At 42.4% G+C, this 20559-nt stretch overlaps 1 protein-coding gene across 1 annotated transcript in view; it reads right to left on the reverse strand.

Moving 5' to 3' along the window:
- Positions 1–20559, reverse strand: part of EPHA6 (EPH receptor A6) — a 968470-nt gene that overhangs the window by 41599 nt on the left and 906312 nt on the right. The window lies entirely within an intron of this gene.

Genomic DNA, 20559 nt, shown 5'->3' on the forward strand with positions numbered 1-20559 from the left:
TATTCAGTGGAAACAGCTTTAATGGGAAATAAGTCACACTTCAGAAATATTTTATTTCATTCATTAGGAAAATTTATTTTCACTTTAGATTCACACAATTAAACTATGATGCCATTTGAAGATAGTTCCAGATTATAGGACATTAAAGCTAAATATCATTCAACACTCATTAAACATTATATTGCATGTATTAATAATAATGATAATAAGTTCTAACTTAATTAAAGACAAATGGTTAAATACAGAACTGAGACATTCTCTATCAATTCAATGTTTATCAGAATTTTATTTCCTTCCCCTTTCATTTTCATCTGCTGTGAAAATGTGATTAAAGTAAAAAAAATCCTTTAACATTATACAAAAGCACATGAGAAGGATGATCCTTCTTTATAACACTTTTAGGCTAGTTCATACTTTTGATCTTCAACGTTCAAGTTAACATCTGAAGATATTAAAGAGATTAAATTGCATGAATTTAATCTATACTATTTGGGTATTAAGGTTGGCTATTGTGTTATACTTATTTTTATCAACATTTATTGCATTTTATCTCTTGAAACACTCTATAAATCCCCTTTTTACTATAACGACAATAAAACAATTCATTTATTAGATTTACAATCTTTGAAATCTTTGCAGCTCTGACCAGCAAGTGGAGCGGACGAGAGCGACCCTGACGCCACTAGATGGCGGAAGAGAACAACGAGCGGCCCCCAGACGGCAGTCTCACCGCGGAGAGGGCTTCTGCTCCCAGCAAACGATCGGACAGTCAGAACCACCAAAGTGAGATGGTTTCATCATTATCAGCACTTCATCTGACCGCCCACTGTGCGCCAAGTCTGGTGTTAGGCCGAGTGGGGGTGGAAGGAAATAAAGGGGCATTGTTTGGCCCTTGAGGAATTTAGACCTAACATCTTTCAGGTGAAGCCAGTAATCCCTACTTACTTAGTAACCTAAACACTACTTACTTGAAGAGAAAAGCCATTCAACCGAAACAGGAACAATTAGGTTTCACCAGGCAAATGCGAGCACTAACGGGACCTTCATTTTAGAGAATTATGGCAAGGACTTGTTAGTAGGAACCTTGGGGAAAATACCTTGAATTCAATCACCGGATTTTACAGGTGAGTAGACTGAGTCCGGGTTCCCAGGTTTGGAGATTCCTCCCGCAGTAGTAAGCACATGATCTCTAGGAATGCCCTCCTAGTGGTATTATGGGGCATTGATATAAACATGTAAATACTTCAGCACCGCAGAAAAGTTGGGACAAACTAACTTTATTGTTTAACACTGAATATCCATAACCATGTAGTATAGTAGTAAAATAGAAGGGAGTCTGAAACCTGGGGTTTGCAACGCTCTGGCGCAGCACCAAATTAAGACCAGGAAATTAAATTTATAAAGCTGGTGATAGTAGTTTAAGAGAGTGGTGGTGGTGGGGGCGGGGCGGGGGGGGGAGGGATTTGCAAGGGGAGGATTCCTTCTTGAGCCCAAAATAGAGTTGTCAGATAAAATATAGGACCCACAGTTAATTTGAATTTCAGATAAATAACAAATGTTATTTTTAGTATAAGCATTACCCATGATAAAATACACTTGGTGTGTATGTCCCAAATATTGCATGAGACAGATTTGTACTGAAAATATTCATTGTTTATCTGAAATTCAAATTTAACTGGGCACCCTATATTTTTATTTACTAAACCTGGCAATCCTAACACAGAGCATGAAAAGAATTCAGAAGTGGGAACACTGTCAGTGATCCAGCAGAACATGAGCAGTGCTCTGAAAAGACCCATGTCGTCTGTCCTTCAGGAGGAGACAAGGACACAGACTCACTTGTGCCCCAGCACTACAGCAGCCTTTGTTTATTGCACGCTTGTGGCTGAAGCGCCTCCGTCTTGTGGCTCTGCCTTTTGAAGCCACTTAAGTCTGCCTCAGGCCTGTGGAAGCCACACTTGCGGAGAATAAAGGCCAAATCTGTAGATTTGACCTCAGAACAGATGCAAGAGATCAGTCTCATCTGGCATTTCTGACTCTGTCTCTTCTGGCAAACAGTATGTGAATTGTTAGTCTGCTGGGCTGATCCTTTGCTAAATCTCTGTGTGCTGCATAAGACAGGCTGAAAAACATAGCTCAGGGCCATTTCATGTGCGTTCATAAATGATATCTCATATAAATGATTTACATGTAAGTTTATATTTCATATAACTTGATATGATATATGAACGATAATTTTACCACTTTCCTTCCAAAGATTTTATTTTCTTCCTCAAGGGCAAGGTATTATAGAATGTTTAATGAATAGCATTGCTAGCCTCAGAATTCATAGGTTGAAGCCTAAACTCCCAATGTGACTGTATTTACAGATAGGGCCTTTGAAGAGGTAATTAAAGTTAAATGAGGTCACAAGGGTGGGCCCTAATCCAGTATGATTGATGAAGATGAAGAGACCACAGAGGCGTGCAGGTACAGGGAAAAGGCCATGAGGGGACACAGCAAGAAGATGGCCAGTACATCTTTATTTCAAATTCTAGTCCAGTGTCGTCTTGTAATGGAAAGTGTGAGCTAGAATAAATCTTAAAACAAAGTATGAAAAATTGGCACAGAAATTTTGATATAGGAGATACAATTCTAATTAACAAAAATGCATGGTCATATGAATCTGACAGTATGCATACAATGGAATAATTCTGAATATATATGGGATGGAGATAGGAAGTATTTAAATCTCTTTTTCTAATGGGAGGCTATATACTGGATATAGTTTATATCTAAGTGCAAGATGGATAAGAAAGGAAGAGGTCATTAAGATTCCTGTATGATCTCTATCCTCCTCCTCCTCCTCCTCCTCCTCCTCCTCCTCCTCCTCCTCCTCCTCCTCCTCCTCCTCCTCCTCCTCCTCCTCCTCCTCCTCCTCCTCCTCCTCCTCTTTAAACTGAATATATGAACTTTGTGGCTTAATCTCATCTACCCATTTTTGCCCATGATCTTGAATCATAGACAGAGGTAAAACATTAAGGTACTTTTTTCTCAAAGCACTAACCACCAGATGTCTCAGGTTTCAGGAATGAACAAATAGTACTTTAGATTGAAATCACAATCATTCGAACGTTGCATCTTGCTTTACCATATGCTTATGAGAAAAAAAAGGTTACCAAAGATGCTGATCAAAATGACTGAATGTAACTCAAAAGACTTCTTACTTACTAATATCTCCCTTGTACAGCAAGGTTAATTACTTAGGATATGCAAGAGAAACAGGAAGCAAACTAGATTGCCACTGAAAAAGTTGTTAGCAACCCTTTTTTTTTCTGTTTCTCAAATCATATTCTGGGCTGTTGTCTAATAAGTAGGTAATGAGGTTGTAGCAGGAAAAGTGCTGAAGAGGGAACCAGGAGCCTGTATGCTGTAAACCCTACATCCCAGGAGTGGAGTTGTATTATAGGCATATTTAATTAACATCTGAGTTTTAGAATCTAATCTTCTAATCTTTAACAGAGGACACAATCAATTGAAATACAGTGGTTCAATACTGAATCCAGATGAAAAATTCCATTGAGAAACAAGAACACAAAAATAAATCTCTTCATTTCTCATTCACTGGATTTGATGGTTATCTTAAAGGCAACAGGTTTGAATAGACAACAATCTCCCTGCAGATTGTCCTTTTTAAATTTCCTCAGTTTATCTCTGTGGTACATAAGAATTACAGTACAGAAAACATACATACTATGGTTAAAGATTAATTTAAGGAATTTCTAATGACAATTTTGATTAAATATTTTTCTTTATGAGCTGCTTATTCTAGGTAGAGCTACCACTAAGTAGTTGTATGCACAAGTTCATACAACTAAGTTGTGTAAACTTGGGCAAGGCTTAACTCTGGGTCTTATGTTTCAGACCAACAAAATGGTAAACTATCATCCTATGTAATAAAAGGCTAATATGCAAATAGACCAAACTGCGGAACAACCGAACAATTGAACAACCGGTTACTATGACATAGTAACTATGACATAGTCCCCTACTGACTACCAGGGGACGTGCGCGGAACATGGTGGGTGCTGGGTGTGGCGGGATGGTGGAGCATGTGAGTGAGGGTGCCAGACCAAGGTGGGGTGCCAGTTGCTATCATTGGGGCGAGCCTCTGGTGGTTACAGAAAATTCTTTGCTCCTGTGTGCTGCGGTCTCGCCCGGTGCTCGCACCTGCTGCTGGTGCTGGAGCCGCCGCTTGCACCCACTGCCAGTGCTGGCCCCACTTGCACCTGCAGCCAGTGCTGGAGCTGCCACTCATACCTGCTGCTGGCACCTGGTGCCAGTACTAATCGCTCGGCATCATTAATGGGTGTAAGTGGCAACTGCAGGCCCCGACTGCCCCCAAGGGCTTCTCCCCCTCCCCCCTGCTCCTCAGGGGCAATCGGAGCAGCAGCTGACAGCGCCAGTCCCACTCGCACCTGCTGCTGTCAGAGGGTGTGATCAGGGCTGGGGCCATCAGTGTGTGGGAGCTGAGCTGCTGGCAGGAGGGGCCGGGCTGGGGCGCCGAGGATGGGCTGAGACCCTCTCCTGTGCCCACCACAGCTTCGCAGCCCACAGTTCCTTTCAAGATACACAAATTCCCGCACTGGACCCCTAGTGTTTTAATATTTGCCTACAGTATCTCATTGAATTGTAAGGAGATAGGCCATATGAACTGGTACATAGACTGTGTGAACAGATAGCCTGATGACAGACAGTAAAGGAGAAGAGCATACTCCTATTTTATTTAGATTCAGACCAGTCATTTATGGTTACAGTGATCATTCTAAGTGGTAAGGAAGGGTGAAAACAACTCAATTGATTTTTAAAAAGAAGGGAATGGTATAAATACTATGAAACATATTGAAAGGTATGAAACAAGGACATTGACTTTTTCTTTTTTTAAAAAAATATTTTTGATTGATTTCAGAGAGGAAGGGAGAGGGAGAGAGTTAGAAACATCAATGATGAGGGAGAATTATTGATTAGCTGCCTCCTGCACTCCCCCTACTGGGGATTGAGCCTGCAACCTGGGCACATGCCCTTGTCTGGAATCGAACCTGGGACCCTTCAGTCCACAGGCAGATGCTCTATCCATGGAGCCAAACCAGCTAAGAATCTTTTTGTTTTTTTATACTCAATGTGTAATGATTGGTTATTTGAAAAACTCTTTACATATACACTGAGTGGCCAGATTATTATGACCACCTGACGTCTGTAGGCAAATTAGCTATCATTTTGCGCTGAAGTTGCTAGAGGGCCAGACCATTATAAATAGGGAAGCAGGTTGTTTACCAAGGCAGAAGTGATTTTTTTCTCAAGATATGGGTAAACAACGCGATTTAACAGCTTTTGAACATGGGATATATATATACATACATATATATTATATATATGTGTATATATATATATATATATATATACACACACACACACACACACACTGAGTGGCCAGATTATTATGACCACCCCATCAGTACTTCGTTGGGCCACCTTTTGCCTTCAATACTGCGGCGATGCTTCTTGGCATTGACTCCACGAGATGTTGAAAGGTGATGCGAGGGATCTGACACCATGCCTGATGAATAGCACTGTCCAGTTCTGTGAGATTTATGGTTGCGGAACCAGGTGCCTGATGGCTCTTTTAACTTCGTCCCACAAATGCTCAATTGGATTGAGATCTGGTGATTGTGGGGGCCACCTAAGCAAGGTAAAGTCTCCCTCATGTTCTTGAAACCACTCCTGCACAATACGAGCACCTGGCATGGCACATTGTCTTGTTGGAAGAAGCCATCTCCATTGGGATACGCCATCAACATGATAGGATGAACTTGATCAGCAATGATACTTAGGTATGTTGTGCTATTCAGACGTTGTTCCACACGAATTAAAGGGCCCAAATCATGCCAGGAGAACATGCCTCAAACCTTAACACTGCCCCCACCAGCTTGAAGGGTTGTACTCATGCATGTGGGGTGCATGCTTTCATGCTGTTTCCACCAAATTCTCACTCTGCCATCTGCATGATGCAACTAGAAATGTGATTCATCGGACCACATGACTTTTTTCCAATGCTTGACTGCCCAATCCTTGTGTTCCTGTGCGAATTGGAGACGTTTTATCTTGGTAACTGCAGACAGCAAAGGTGTTCGAACAGGCCTTCGGCTTCCATATCCCATATGATGCAGTGTACGGCTAATTTGCCTACAAACGTCAGGTGGTCATAATAATCTGGCCACTCACGTCCAAATATACCCCACGTTCAAAGGCTGTTAAATTGCATTGTTTACCCATATCTTCAGAAAAAAATCACTTCTACTGTCGTGGTAAACAACCTGCTTCCCTATTTATAATGGTCTGGCCCTCTAGCAACTTCAGTGCGAAATTATAGCTAATTTGCCTACAGACATCAGGTGGTCATAATAATTTGGCCACGCAGTGTACATGGAGACTTACTGATGCTCAACAAAAGAAGAGTTAATGTGCTTAATGAAAGATTACTTTACATCATAATTTGTTATCAGTAGGATTATCTGTGGCAGAGGTAGTCTGTTTTGGAAGCATTGGTAGAGGAATTAGCATTGTGGCATCTTCTGTCTTAATTCACTATGGAGTCCCTGGAAATCACAACAAATCACAGAAAGATCACACACACACTAATTATATAGACAACCTTCGTTAGGGGGATATTTTCCTTTCTCATGAGAATTACTGATCATGAGAAAAAAGTTCATCTGTGAGCATTTCTTTCTAATTTGTGTTCCCAAATCAACAAATTATTATATAATAATGCATAACTATGTTTTATTGTGTAAGCCTTTTAAAACTACATCCTTACCCTGTCTCAGAGGGGCATGTACTCTCTTTTTTCATTGAGCTTTTCTGATCCAGGCAACTTTGGTGCTGTGTGAAGTTTTATCCTTTTCTGAAATATGAGGATAATATTTGTCCTTCCTTGAAGAAAGACTGAGGACTATGGTAGAATGAATTCATTTGTAGTTGAGAAAGCTTCTCACATTTTGGCTTCTAGATAACATTTATTAAATGGATTAAATAAGATATGTATATGAAGTACCTCTAAGCTGCCAACACATGGTAGGTACTAATAAAATGTTGTTTCCTTAAGTTAATGTATTTAAAATCTGTCTTTTGGGAGGATCTGCTTGGCTTCCAGCCCAGACTAGTATCCCAGTTACCTCATCTGGAGTCACTAAGCCCACCTCCAACAGTGTCCAGGCTCAGGGGTGAACTTCTAAAACAAGGTACCAAACCAACTTTGTTTAACCCTCACCTGTTGACATGCTTACAGAGAAGAAAGGAGGAGAGAAGAGAGAGAGAGAGAGAGAGAGAGAGAGAGAGAGAGAGAGAGAGGAGAAATATTGATCTGTTGCCTTCTGCATGTGTCCCAACTGGGGCTCAAACCTGCAACCCAGGTAGGTGCTCTGACCAGGAATCGAACCAGCAACCTTTCAGTGCACAGGACAATGCTCAACAAACTGAGCCACTCTGGCTGGGCACCAAATCAATTCTGCTGATGGACCAGCTCTGACCCAGTTCTTGTAATTTCGACCATACCTTGTCTAGTTTGGGGAAATCTGGATATCTTGGTCCAGTGACTTTGGATCCATACTTACATTCCTGCCATTGTCCCATCAGTGCCCTTCCAAGACTGAAGATGTATCTCATTCGTCTTATTCTTTCATAGGTAGGATTCTGTCATCAAAGAACATTATCTATGGTTGAATGTTGGCAGCCTGATTTCTGCCTACAGCTGGACCTGCGTGATAATGATTCTTTCTGGATTTCTTGCCTTTTCCTGAGTGTTTCTCTTCTCTTTATGGGGCTGTGGCACACTGGGAAAGTTACAAACTTTCTCCCCTCAAAAGTGCACACACACACCCCACACATAATTTTGCAGCAGTATCATGGGACTCAGAGATGTCATACTGAGACTTGTGCTGTAAGCATAAGACCTTTTTTTGGCATAGTGTTTTAAAAATATAAGTCATCGGTTCTAACAACCAGTTTTTATAGGATGACGAGCATTGTAAAAATCCATGGTAAATAGCATTGTTTTAGGCCACAAACATATGAAACAAAGTTTTCATACTTTTATATAAGACAAAGACTTCCTAACAGTTGTTTCTGTTCCAGGCTTTCATTCCCTGTGCCAATGACCTTTGTTTGGGTGCTCACTGAGGTCTCAGGGCTTTGATTTTATGAATCCAGAGTTCACCAACTGTTTGCCCTTGGGCTGAAATAGGCCTGAAATTATTTTTTTGTGGCTATTTTTTTTTAAGGTGGATCTAAATGCCATTGGACAGGGCGTGGGTTCTGAGTACTGTCACTCCATTCTACTACCTCACTAAGTCACGGGACACACTTGACCTACTTCTGCTATCCTCTTGGCTCCTCTGGACATTGCTGTCAACCTCTCCCACTCTAATTTTAACCCAACCTCTTGTTCTGATTATGAAACAATTATATACTTTTGAAATTTATTTAGACCATATTTTTCATAAAGAATAGGGGCAAATGAGAAATGACCTCAAATAAACATGAATTGCTAACTCGCTTTGTTTTCCACTCTCTAAAACAATTCTTAACTGTGGAAAGACTTTCTCAGTCTCCTCTACTTACGCTATTTACCTAAAATATTCCACATTTTATTCATTGTCTAAATGTATAAACACTCAGTGAATGCTAATTTTTTGTTCCTGTAATAAAACAGAGCCTATAGTGCTATTCAAAGCCTCGGGAATTAGAATCCTTTCACCTGCTTCCTCCTAAATTGCTCTTCAAAATAATTCATAGTCGTCTTTTTCTCAGTACTCTCTTTTGATGAGAACATAGATGCTACATCATTAAGTGAATAACACTATTCTGGGGTGACATCTGTGAAATTAGATTTTCTATTCCATCCCATAGAATAGGTAAAGCAGGACACTGTTACTGTAATGTGTGAGAATTAGATGTACATTATTATGAGGACTGCCATTGTATCTGAGTGTAGATACATAAACCCATTGACAGTATAGACCCGTTTTTAAAAGTGACCTATAATTCATTATGGTTTTACAACTATACTGTATGGTATGGTCTCAAGAGGATAGCAGATACTAATAGAGTTAAAAGTATAATTCCCATTCTTCTCTAGATAGTAGCATTCTTCCATATTTCATCTGTCTCCAGTTACTCTCTTTTTTCTTTTTAATCTCATTCTGTCAAAGACTATCTTCCCCTATACTCCCTTCCCAATGTATTTTTTTAAATTTTATTTTTATTGTTGTCTCCCCAGTGTATTATAATGAATCTATAGTCGGAAATTAGCACAGAGATAATAGTTTTAAAAATTGTACCACATAAATCATAAAAGGAAGTAAAGGATTATTTTTGACCATTAATATAGAGACATTTAATACATTAAATACTAATGTAATATATAACATGATAACATAATTAGTATATAACCTTGAGTGTATACAAAGCATATTTATCTGAATGGCCTCAAATTGATATAAACCACTAAGGAATGAATGCTTTGCTTTCTTATCAGGTTCCTTGTGAGGATAATACCAATCAAAAGCAGCAATTAATACTTAGATTATTTCCATCCATAATTAAATGTTATTTGTTTGGGGAAAAAGTTCAGATCCTGTTATTAGGAAAAGAGACTGCATAAAATGAGGCATGCCTACATTTACACTAGTATCATTTGCAAGCCCTGTTTGAAAACAAATATTTGAGTAGGATGGAGGAAGTATGTGGGACTCTGGGGCACACACTGAGCTGTCTCACACACGGGGGGGGGGGGGGGGTAGGGGTAGGGGGGCTTACTTTGGAGAGAGAGTGCAGTGTGGAGAGACAAAGCGACCTTAGAGCCAAACACCTGGCTTCTAATCCCTCTTGTTTCACGAATTTGTTGTGTGATTTTGGGCAAGTTACAGAGTCTCTGTAAAATGAGGAGTTTGGACTGTGTGATATTGCAGCTCATGTGAGGGTTTCATAGTCTATGATTTGTTAATATGCATAATACCCCAGCAACTTAGAAAAGACGAAGGAACGACTTCCAGCTCTGCCTAAGGAAACAGACAGAAGGGGTTGGAGCTGAGCTCAGCGGCCCGAGTCATCATTATGCCCACTGGCACTTTCTACATTAAACGAGACCCTGCCTGACAGATCCACAGGGCTTTGCGGGAACGTGTCTTTGATGCAGGTCTCTCTTGAGGGTGTCGCATGTAGTGCTGTGATACATCAGTTCAGAGCGGAACTGTGACCTCTAATTGCCCTGGTCAGAAAGGCTAGCTCTGAGTGTAACCTGAGCAGGAGAGCAGGACAGAAGGACATCTTTAGGGGTGGTCTACTTGGGACCAGCTGCTCAGACTGATGGACATTCAAGAGAGAAGAGCGCGCAGGGTCTGAGAGATGGAAGAAGTGTTACTCCATGGGCAGGACAGGGCACAGGGGCTCACAGCCAACGGTGGGCAAGAACTTGAGAAAAGTCTGGAAGTACCAGGAACTGGAAATGACAAAAAGGGTTTACTACAAATAAATTTTAAAGGTAGACTTTGGCTGAGAAAATTATTAAAATGCTAGTATTTCTAAACAAACTTTAACATTGGGAAAAACTGATTAAAATATGGGGACCAGTTTTCTTACATCCCCAGTGTCCTAGCTGAGAAAATGTACACAATCAAACGTTGTTCATTCCAATATTCCAAGATGGAATGCTGTCCTGTCAACTTTTCCTTTAGCTTCAATTTTGTTCATGACTCAAATGATCGCTCCTCTTATGCCTGCCTGTGACACCCATTGTCTGCCTCACTCATTGGCACTTAATATCATATACTTCTATGTACTAGCTGGCTTTTTAAAATGTAGATGCACTTTCTGGAAAGACAAAATTTGGAAATAAAACCTTGGAGGTGCTTTTATTCTTTGTGATCGACTTTACCGTATTTAGCATGGTGCTATGATTATAATGGTTATTTGCCGACAGGATAACTGGATGAGATGAATTAGGCAAATGATGTAAAATGAAGAGCACAGTCCCAGAACCATACTGTAGAAATGGATTTCAAGTTTTACTTTTCAGTTCCTTCGTGGTCACCATTATGAACTTGGTTAACGATAAGGAAAACAAGAAAGGGAAATTTCCCCATCTATTTCAGGGTATTAAGGGCATTGCCCGGGGAGAGGCGCTGAAGGTCACTTAAGGCATTCATTTATTTATTCATTCACTTATTCTCTTTCAGATCAAACATTTTTTAAAACACATCTCACATGCCAGGTGCTTGAATCACAAAGACACCCTCCTTATCCTCAGGGAGATCATGAAGATGCTCATTTTGTATGCTAAATTATTCACAGCAGGGGAGACTTGGAAGTAAACAAATAGTGGCAGCACTGAGGGTGAGCACTCCAACAGAGAAGCCTGTGCCAGATTCCTTCGGTGGCAAGAGGGAGGGTCAGCTGTTTGGCATGGGTATGGGGAGAAGCAGAGAGGCCTCGCTGAGAGGTAATGTTTTAGGTAGAGTTTAACAGAAGCGTTAGGAGTCTGACTACGAAGTCAGAGAAGGACATCCTTTCAGAGAGAACAGTGAGTTCACAGGCACAGAGGGGTGGAAGAGCACAATGTGTCCCAGGAGTTGCAAGTTGCCTGAAATTGCTGCCAGATTAGAGTCCAAGGAGGAGACCAGAGGCTGGCCTGATTAGACAGTTAGTTAGGCAACGGGACTCCACATGTCACAGTAAGTTGAAATGTGTTCCTAGCAAATAGAATTTAACAATGCGGGATGCATCTATGCGAAATCATACATAATTTGGCTTGATCTCTTTGTTTTTAAACCTCATTTTGTTGTGGCTTAAAGATCTGCTTCATGTGGTAAAAAAGTGGTGTGAATGAACTATTTTAATTTTTTAAGTATAAAGGATGACAGGGACCCTAAACCTCTCTTTTAACCTTTTGCACTAAATGTCTAATAAAACAAAAAAATTACTTTATTTCTGGCAGAATCACCTGCAATAAGTATGTGCAATCATGCATCATACCAAGCAGGTTGGAAGGTCTAATTTTACTTGCATAACATATTCACGGTTTTATAGCAGATTTTTCCAGTGAATAAATTTTAGAAAAGCAATGCTTTTAAAATAGCTCCCAGCTCATTTTGTTCAGGCCTAAGTACATCATTTGGGGTCTGCAGCCTTGTTCACTGCAGACAGCAGATGGCTCTGGAGGATGTCGCTGGAAGGCTGAATGGCACAACATGACAGAATCCCATGTACTGGGCTGCAGGTAGAATGAAGTAAGGAATGATGTCTGTCATCTTCAAATGGTATCACAAGCCAATGGCAAAGTTTTAAGTAGAGGAGGGCCTGTCTTGTGGTGAGGTGACATTTTTAAAGCGATCAACCTGGCTTTCTATGAGCCCTTTCCATTTTTATCTTGAATGTCTCTGGCTCTTTCTTATTTCACTCTGTATTCTTCTCTATCTGTTCTTTTTCTGTTGTTCTCTACTACCCCTCCCTTTTTTACTCTATTCTTACCAACAACTATTTATTGTGTGTATAGAATATACGTTCTCTGAGGCAGGAACTTTTTGCTTGGTTCTTTGCTGTTTTTTCGGAGCCTAGAGATGAGTCTTGGCACAATAGGTACCAAATTAATATTACTTAAAGGAATGTTGGAGATACAGCATAAGGTCACAAAAGTACTCATAATCTAATGACACATAATAAATGATGCTATGAAATGTGACAGGTGCCATGAGAGGAGAGAATTAGGGAAGGCTTCAAAGAGAACATGACATCTAGGCTTGCACCTTATGGAAGATTGGAGTTTAGATGAATAAAGAGGTGTGTGTGTGTGGGAAGGAGATCAAGGACAGGGGAGGAAAGGCCAGTCCAGGCAAGAGAAGAGCAGGTACAAAAGAGAGAGCATACAGATTTAGAAGTACTGAGAGAAGTTGAGTGCAATGGGAGAGTAGAGTGTGAGATGAGGGAGTGACGAGATGGAGGCTAAGGCAGTAAGCAGGGAGATCATGAAGGGCTTCCTAAAGCATTTATTTATTTATTTTTTATTTTTTTTGGTGCCCTGATCGGGAATTGAACCCGGTACCCTGCAGTCTGCAGGCCGACACTCTATCCGCGGAGCCACACCAGCCAGGGCGTTCCTAAAGCATTTAAAGAAATCTTTTCTTGTGGCAATGGGAAGCCACCGAAAGGCTTCAAGCCATGTGGTGATAAAATTAGGGATTGTTTTATTCTTTTTACATCACTTCGGCGGCTTTGTGAATTGCTGATGGGAGTCTAAGGGACTAATAGAGAGAAGAGTAGAAGCAGGATAATCTTGCCATGCCTAGGAAGTTAGTAACATAACTTAATCCTAGCTAATAAAAGAGAAACATGGTAATTAGCATACGAACGCTACCCTTCCCATTGGCTAATCAGAGAGATATGCAAATTAACTGCCAGCCAAGATGGCCGCCGGCAGCCAGGCAGCTTGAAACTAACATGAGGCTTGCTTGCTTCAGTGACGGAGGAAACCAACGTTCCCCGCCTGCCTTGCCGGCCTCTGAGCCTGCAGTTTAAAAAACATTGTAACAAATATAGAAGCTAAAGAAACCCCCAGAATCCTGCTTTCAGCGAGCCGGATCTCAGAGCTGGAATTGATACAGAATTTCAATTATAGAACCTAAACAAACCAGGTACCTGCTTTCAGCAGCGGATGCCTAAGAGCTGGAGCCTCAGAGCTAAAGCTGGCCCAGAATAAAAAAAAAGAAAAGAAAAAGAAAAAAAGGAGCAGTTGGGAGCTTCAGTCCCAGCCTGAAAACAGCCCTCAGCCCCTCATCCAGACGGGCCAGGCACCCCAGTGGGGACCCCCACCCTGAAGAGGGTGTGACCAGCTGCAAACAGTCATCATCCCCTCACCCAGGCTGGCCAGGCACCCCAGTGGGGACCCCCACCCTGATCCAGGACACCCTTCAGGGCAAACCAGCCAGCCCCACTCATGTACCAGGCCTCTATCCTATATAGTAAAAGGGTAATATGCCTCCCAGCACCGGGATCAGCGGAGCCGAGAGGCCTCCCGCCACCAGGATCATTGTGACAGGGGGCAGCGCCCAAACCCCCTGATCGTCCTGCAGCTCTGTGTGTGATAGGGGGCGGGGCCACAACCTCCCTATCTGCCCTGCTCTGTTTCTGACAGGGGAAAGCGCCCCAACCCCCTTATCAGCCCTGCTCTGTGCCTGATAGGGGGGAGCTCCCCAACCCCCTGATCGCCCTGTGGCTCTGTGTGTGACAGGGTGTGGTGCCCCAACCCCCCCCCCCCCCAACAGGCCCTGCTCTGTGTGTGACGGGGTAGGGCCATAACCTGCCCATTGGCCCTGCCCTGAGTGAGACAGTGGCGGCGCCCCAACACCCTGATCAGCCCTGCTCTGTGGGTGATAGAGGGTGGCGCCCCCCCCCCCCCCCACGGGCCCTGCTCTGTGTGTGATGGGGTAGAGACATAACCTCCCCATCGGCCCTGCCCTGAGTGTGACAGTGTCGGCGCCCCAACCCTCTGATCGGCCCTGCTCTGTGGGTGATAGAGGGCGGTGCCTCAACCCCCTGATCCGCCCTGCTCTGTGTGTGACTGGGGGTGGTGCCCCAACTCCCCAATCGGCCCTGCTCTGTGCGTGACAGGGGGGAGCTCCCCAACCCCCTGATTGGCCCTGCTCTGTGCGTGACAGGGGGTGGCGCCGCAACCTCCCCATCGACCCTTCCTTGAGTGTGACAGGGGGCAGTGCCCCAACTCCCCAATCGGCCCTACCCTGAGCGTGACTGAGGGTGGCATCACAGCCTTCCAATCTGCCCTGCTCTGTGCATGACAGGGGGCGGCGCCCTAACTGCCCAATCGGCCCTGCTCTGAGCCCACCCAGGGGCTGCACCTAGGGATTAGGCCTGCCCTCTGCCACCCGGGAGCAGGCCTAAGCCAGCAGGTCATTATCTCCCGAGGGGTCCCAGACTGCGAGAGGGCACAGGCCGGGCTGATGGAACCCCACCCCCCCCCTGCTCCCCCCCCTCAGTGCACAAATTTTTGTGCACCGGGCCTCTAGTCGTTCTATAATAGTCACATATGACACTCAAGTTTTATACATTAAAGCCATCTATTTCTATTTCTCTGGTTAGATATTTGCTATATTCCAGAGAAGAATGACATTTACTTGCTTAACATGTCTAAATGGATAGTCCAAATCAATCATGTAAACAAAGTGCAGGCAGGAATATTCAAACACCAATTTTGGAAAATTCTCTCCTAAAGGACCATCATACACTATAGAAGCATCATTAACACAGAGTTTAAATTTATGTGTTAGAGAAAATCCTCTTAATACCTCCTAATTAGACTTAGAGAATTTCTTATAATATTTCAAATTAATAATGCCATTTTTAAAAAACAATCTACCTTTTACCTTTCCCCATTTATTCCATAATGGTTTTTGTATGCTATATTCCATTTATAGTTTAAGTAGTTTACATGAAAGGGAAGAAGGACAAGTATCCAACTTTTTGTTTTGTTCTGTTTTGCTTTATATATATATATATATATGTGTGTGTGTGTGTGTGTGTGTGTACTGGGAAGAAGAAAGAAAATTCATTCAGAAAGGTGGTTTTTCAATGTTGTCATTTGTGAAATTCTATAGTTCTACAGAACCAATTTTTTTGTTGTTTTTCCTCATTTGACAAGAAATTTGCTCAGGAAAAAGGACTTCACATGGGCTTAAAGTTATACTCCAGAGAAATAAACCCAAGGTCAAGTTGTTGAAGCAATACAAGACATCAAAACAGCAGTTAGGGTTACCATAAGCTTCATCCATTATTGAAGCACAAAAGAAGATAATTTATTTGATTGACATGGTCATTTTCATCTATCCCCTCAGTCTGATTTTTGTATTTTGTTTTGTTTTTTTAGGTCACCAGTGATTTTAAAGCCAGCACTGGCTGGATGGGTTTATGTGGTGTGAGAGTTGCTATGCATTCACTTCTGCTTGTCATATTACTGCTCTAAGTAAACATCTTTCACAGCATTAAACTTGTTCTCATATCTTTCTGGCAAACAAAACTGAACTCAAATCAGAGCCCTGAGAATTCAGGAAGGAAAAAAAAATATCTACTGCAGAAAAATACCTGAAATGTTAAACCCAATATGCTACTTTAAAAAAAAAATCCTAATTTGTAGGAAAACTCCTCTCATTTTAGGAAGGCTATGCTCCCATTTCTCATTAGAAACATGAGCTCGGCCATCTCCAGTTAGTCTTGGGTAGACATTTGCTAGCAGTCCACACCCAGAACCATTTGGCCTCATTTTACATTATTGATAGGCTCTTCCCCAGTGGCTTCTTCCTGGAATCTGGAGGAAGTTTCAGGTCAGCCTTGTGTTGCATTCGTGTGGCTGTCAGCAGTGCTTCGTGGGGCTGCTTCCGCCGGGTTTCAGCCAGAACTGTCCATCCTCTACTTCACCAGCCCATTGACCCCACCCCCCTTTCCCAAGTATCTCTTAAAAAGGAAAAATGAACTTTTATTATTAAGAAAAAAGAGACATCCTACATTTGGTACAGTGAGCATTCATGTTATTGATGATAAAATGAGCATGATAGCCCAACTGTATTAAACTTCATTCAGGATTTTTTGTTTGAAGAGAAAGTCCTAGAAATTTTAATAGTTCAGTCTCTTAAATGACGAATTTACCATAACCTGTAAAAAACAAGTGATTCCATCAGCCCATGGTAATTGAAGCCAGAATGACTAACATAGTAACAGTGGGCTGACAGTGATAAGGGAGGTAGCATTTAACCTTCTGTAACCATAATGACAGCAAAGTGCTAAAAAGTCATCATTGTTAGGCATTATAATAAGAACTATATTACATTTAAAATAAATGGAAAAAAACTATTTCTGAAAGTTTCTCTCTCTCTTTGATTTACAGGTCTGGGTCCTTATGGTCTAAATTTTGTGGAAACGTGTTGCAGCTCCTTTGGAAGCCCCATGTTTCTAAGAAAAGTCAAAACTTCACATGTTTCTAAGTGCTCAACTCTTTTGATCAGATTCTTGTTTCCAAAAGTATTATGGAATTTAATCACTGCATCCATTAAAAAAAATAAAACTTTCTCATTTTGTCCAACAGGAACTTTCAATAAGTAATAAAAATCTTCATTAGTATTTCCCTTGTACTAAATCACTTTAGCATTAAAGGAGAAAAAGTTCTTCCTCTATTCTAATACACTGATCTTCACAAAGGTTGAAAGATAGTAAAATATCTGATAAAAATGCATAGCTTTGACCCTCAAAATCTGTGTAAGTGAAAGGGGAGTGAATACTTCTGAATGCTAAAGTCTGTATTACAATCATATTTTCATAGCAGGCTGATGTAAAGAGCTTCATATGACAGTCAAGCTGACAGCATAACTGGTGAAAAAGACTCAGATGTTTTTATATTTAATTGGACTGCAAAGGTCGGACTGTCAGAGCAGGGTACTCTTGCCAGTTGTCAGGAAGAGCTACCTTTGAGAACACTTAGGATAAAGATACCTGATACAATTTTCAACTTGGCATTCAATTTATAAATTTGGTGAAGTGGCTAGGCAACTATAGGCATTATTTCTTTTACCTATCATTTAAGGACTTGATTGTATTACACTTGATGGGGGATGGAAATGAAAAAGGAAGGGATTACAGGTGAATGTGAATGTCAAATAAGTATAAGTATAAATTATAGTGGTTAACAGTTAAGAAGGTAGGTAGTAATTATTGGAAAAATTCAAATAGTAATATTAGATTTAGTAGAAAAGCTGAAATTTTATATATATAAAATCTATATTCATATGACACACACATACACATAAAATTATAATATGCAAGACTGAGTATTTTATGACATTGAAAGAAATTATATATATGTTTAATGTGTGTATGTGTAATCCATAATTGTGATAAAAATGTTAAAGTAGAAATATGTTAAAATAGACTATCATACATACAACAAATGATAGAAATTCATATTTGATGCTAGTCTGAAGTATACATTAAATATCAGGTATAATAAGTGCTTGATAATTTTTTTCTGAAAAAACATAGTTAACTGTCAATGTTCTCTAATTCAGAGAAGTAATTAAATGGCTTATCTGGCTCTTTAACCTGACTCCCTGCCCCACAGCCCTCTGATCTCCCCAGGAAGGAATACTTAGCCTCCACTGGCATACTAAGCTTTTTCTTAGGCTCTGCAGCCACTATTACCTCTAGACAGTGAGCCTTAAAGCTGTAAGACTAAACTTTGAATCAGCTTGTGGGTGTGTCCTCCTTGTCTGTTAGCTTCTGCTTGTTTTTTTTCAGACAAATTCCTGTCCAATTCTCATACCTGAATACTTGTCCTATTCCTTACCTAGTCCACAGGTCATAACCTGCTGCCAGATGCTCTGGACACTACGCTCTGCCCAGCAACAGGGAAACCCTTTCTTCACCCTCTGACACAACTCACTGCCCCCTGGCCTTTGGCTTGTGATGTGGCCTGTGTGAGGTTTTCTGACACTCTGCTCCTTTCTAATGCCTTTCTGACTCTTTCCCTGTTGTGCCAGGGCTGCCCTCCCCTGTTGTCCTACTAAGAGAATGCTGTTTCTAAATACCCACATCTTTTCTGAATCATATTTTTGAAAATACATTGGTGTACTTGGATTATAATATGTAGGACTGAGTATTTTATGACATTGAAGGAAATTATATATATATATATATATATATATATATATATATATATATATATATCCTATCTAATAAAAGAGAAATATGGTAATTGGCGTACGACCGATACCCTTTTCATTGGCTAATCAGCGAGATATGCAAATTAACTGTCAGCCAAGATGGCGGCCGGCAGCCAGGCAGCTTGAAGCGAACATGAGGCTTGGTTGCCTCAGTGATGGAGGACTCCAACGTTCCCCGCCTGCCGCTGCCTCTGAGCGGGCAGTTTAAGAAACTCTGTAACAAATACGCCCAACTTCAGCTAGCAGATTCGCAACATTGTAAGCAAAGGCCAGAAACCTACTTTCAGCCGGAGGCCTAAGAGCTGGAGCCAAGCCTCAAGCTAAAGCTGGCCCAGAATTAAAAAAAAAAAAAAAAAAAAAAGGAAAAAAGGAGCGTTTGGGAGTTCAGTCACCCCCAGCCTGAAAACAGCCCTCAGCCCCTCACCCAGACTGGCCAGGCACCCCAGTGGGGACCCCCACCCTGATCCAGGACACCCTTCAGGGCAAACCAGCTGGCCCCACCCGTGCACCAGGCCTCTACCCTATATAGTAAAAGGGTAATATGCCTCCCGGCACCGGGATCAGCGTGACAGGGGGCAGCGCCCAAACCCCCTGATCGCCCTGCGGCTCTGTGTGTGACAGGGGGCGGGGCCACAACCTCCCTATCCACCCTGCTCTGTGCCTGATAGGGGGGAGCTCCCCAACCACCCCCCCCCCCCCACGGGCCCTGCTCTGTGTGTGACGGGGTAGAGCCATAACCTCCCCCTCGGCCCTGCCCTGAGTGTGAGAGTGGCGGCGCCCCACCCCCCTGATCCGCCCTGCTCTGTGGGTGATAGAGGGCAGCACCCCAACCCCCTGATGGGCCCTGCTCTGTGCGTGACAGGGTACAGAGCCCCAACCCCCCTGATGGGCCCTGCTCTGTGTGTGACAGGGGGTTGCTCCACAACCTCCCCATCGACCCTGCCTTGAGTGTGACAGGGGGCGGCGCCCCAACTCCCCCATCAGCCCTGCTCTGTGCATGACAGGGGGCGGCGCCCCAACTCCCCAATTGCCCTGCTCTGTGCATGACAGGGGGCGGTGCCCCAACTCCCCAATTGGCCCTGCTCTGAGCCCGACCAGGGGCTGCACCTAGGGATTGGGCCTGCCCTCTGCCACCCGGGAGCAGGCCTAAGCCAGCAGGTTGTTATCTCCCGAGGGGTCCCAGACTGCTAGAGGGCACAGGCCAGGCTGAGGGACCCCCCCCCCCCCCCGAGTGCACAAATTTTTGTGCACCGGGCCTCTAGTATATATATATATATATATATATATATATATATATATATATATATATATATATATATATATATATATATATATATTATGGGTAGTGTGTGTGTATGTGTATATTTATTTTTCCTCTATCCCTCTGTAGAACCAAACTAAAATGGAGTCACTTATGTCAAGGGCAATATGGAGATAGTGCAGGTGCATAAAGAAAACTTAACCCAACCTTACAGGAATTTACAGACTTTTCTCAGAAATATGCAGAGCATACCAGCCAATCACCAAATGTCAAGTCTGTTCACACTAGGCCCGCAGAGAGAGAGGCAGGGTCTGATCCATAGCCTCTGTGGCAGCCATTGCTCAGAACTTGCCTCTCTTTCTCTCCCAGCCTGGCCAATAGCCAAGCCTCCATTTCTCTCCAGGCCTCCACTGGGGCTGCTGATCAACCCCGCCTTTCTGATCAGGCCACATTGATAGGCCCAGAGATGCTGACTGGCATAGAAAC

This window comes from Myotis daubentonii, chromosome 3, assembly GCF_963259705.1.
Source record: "Myotis daubentonii chromosome 3, mMyoDau2.1, whole genome shotgun sequence".
Taxonomy (NCBI): Eukaryota; Metazoa; Chordata; class Mammalia; order Chiroptera; family Vespertilionidae; genus Myotis; species Myotis daubentonii.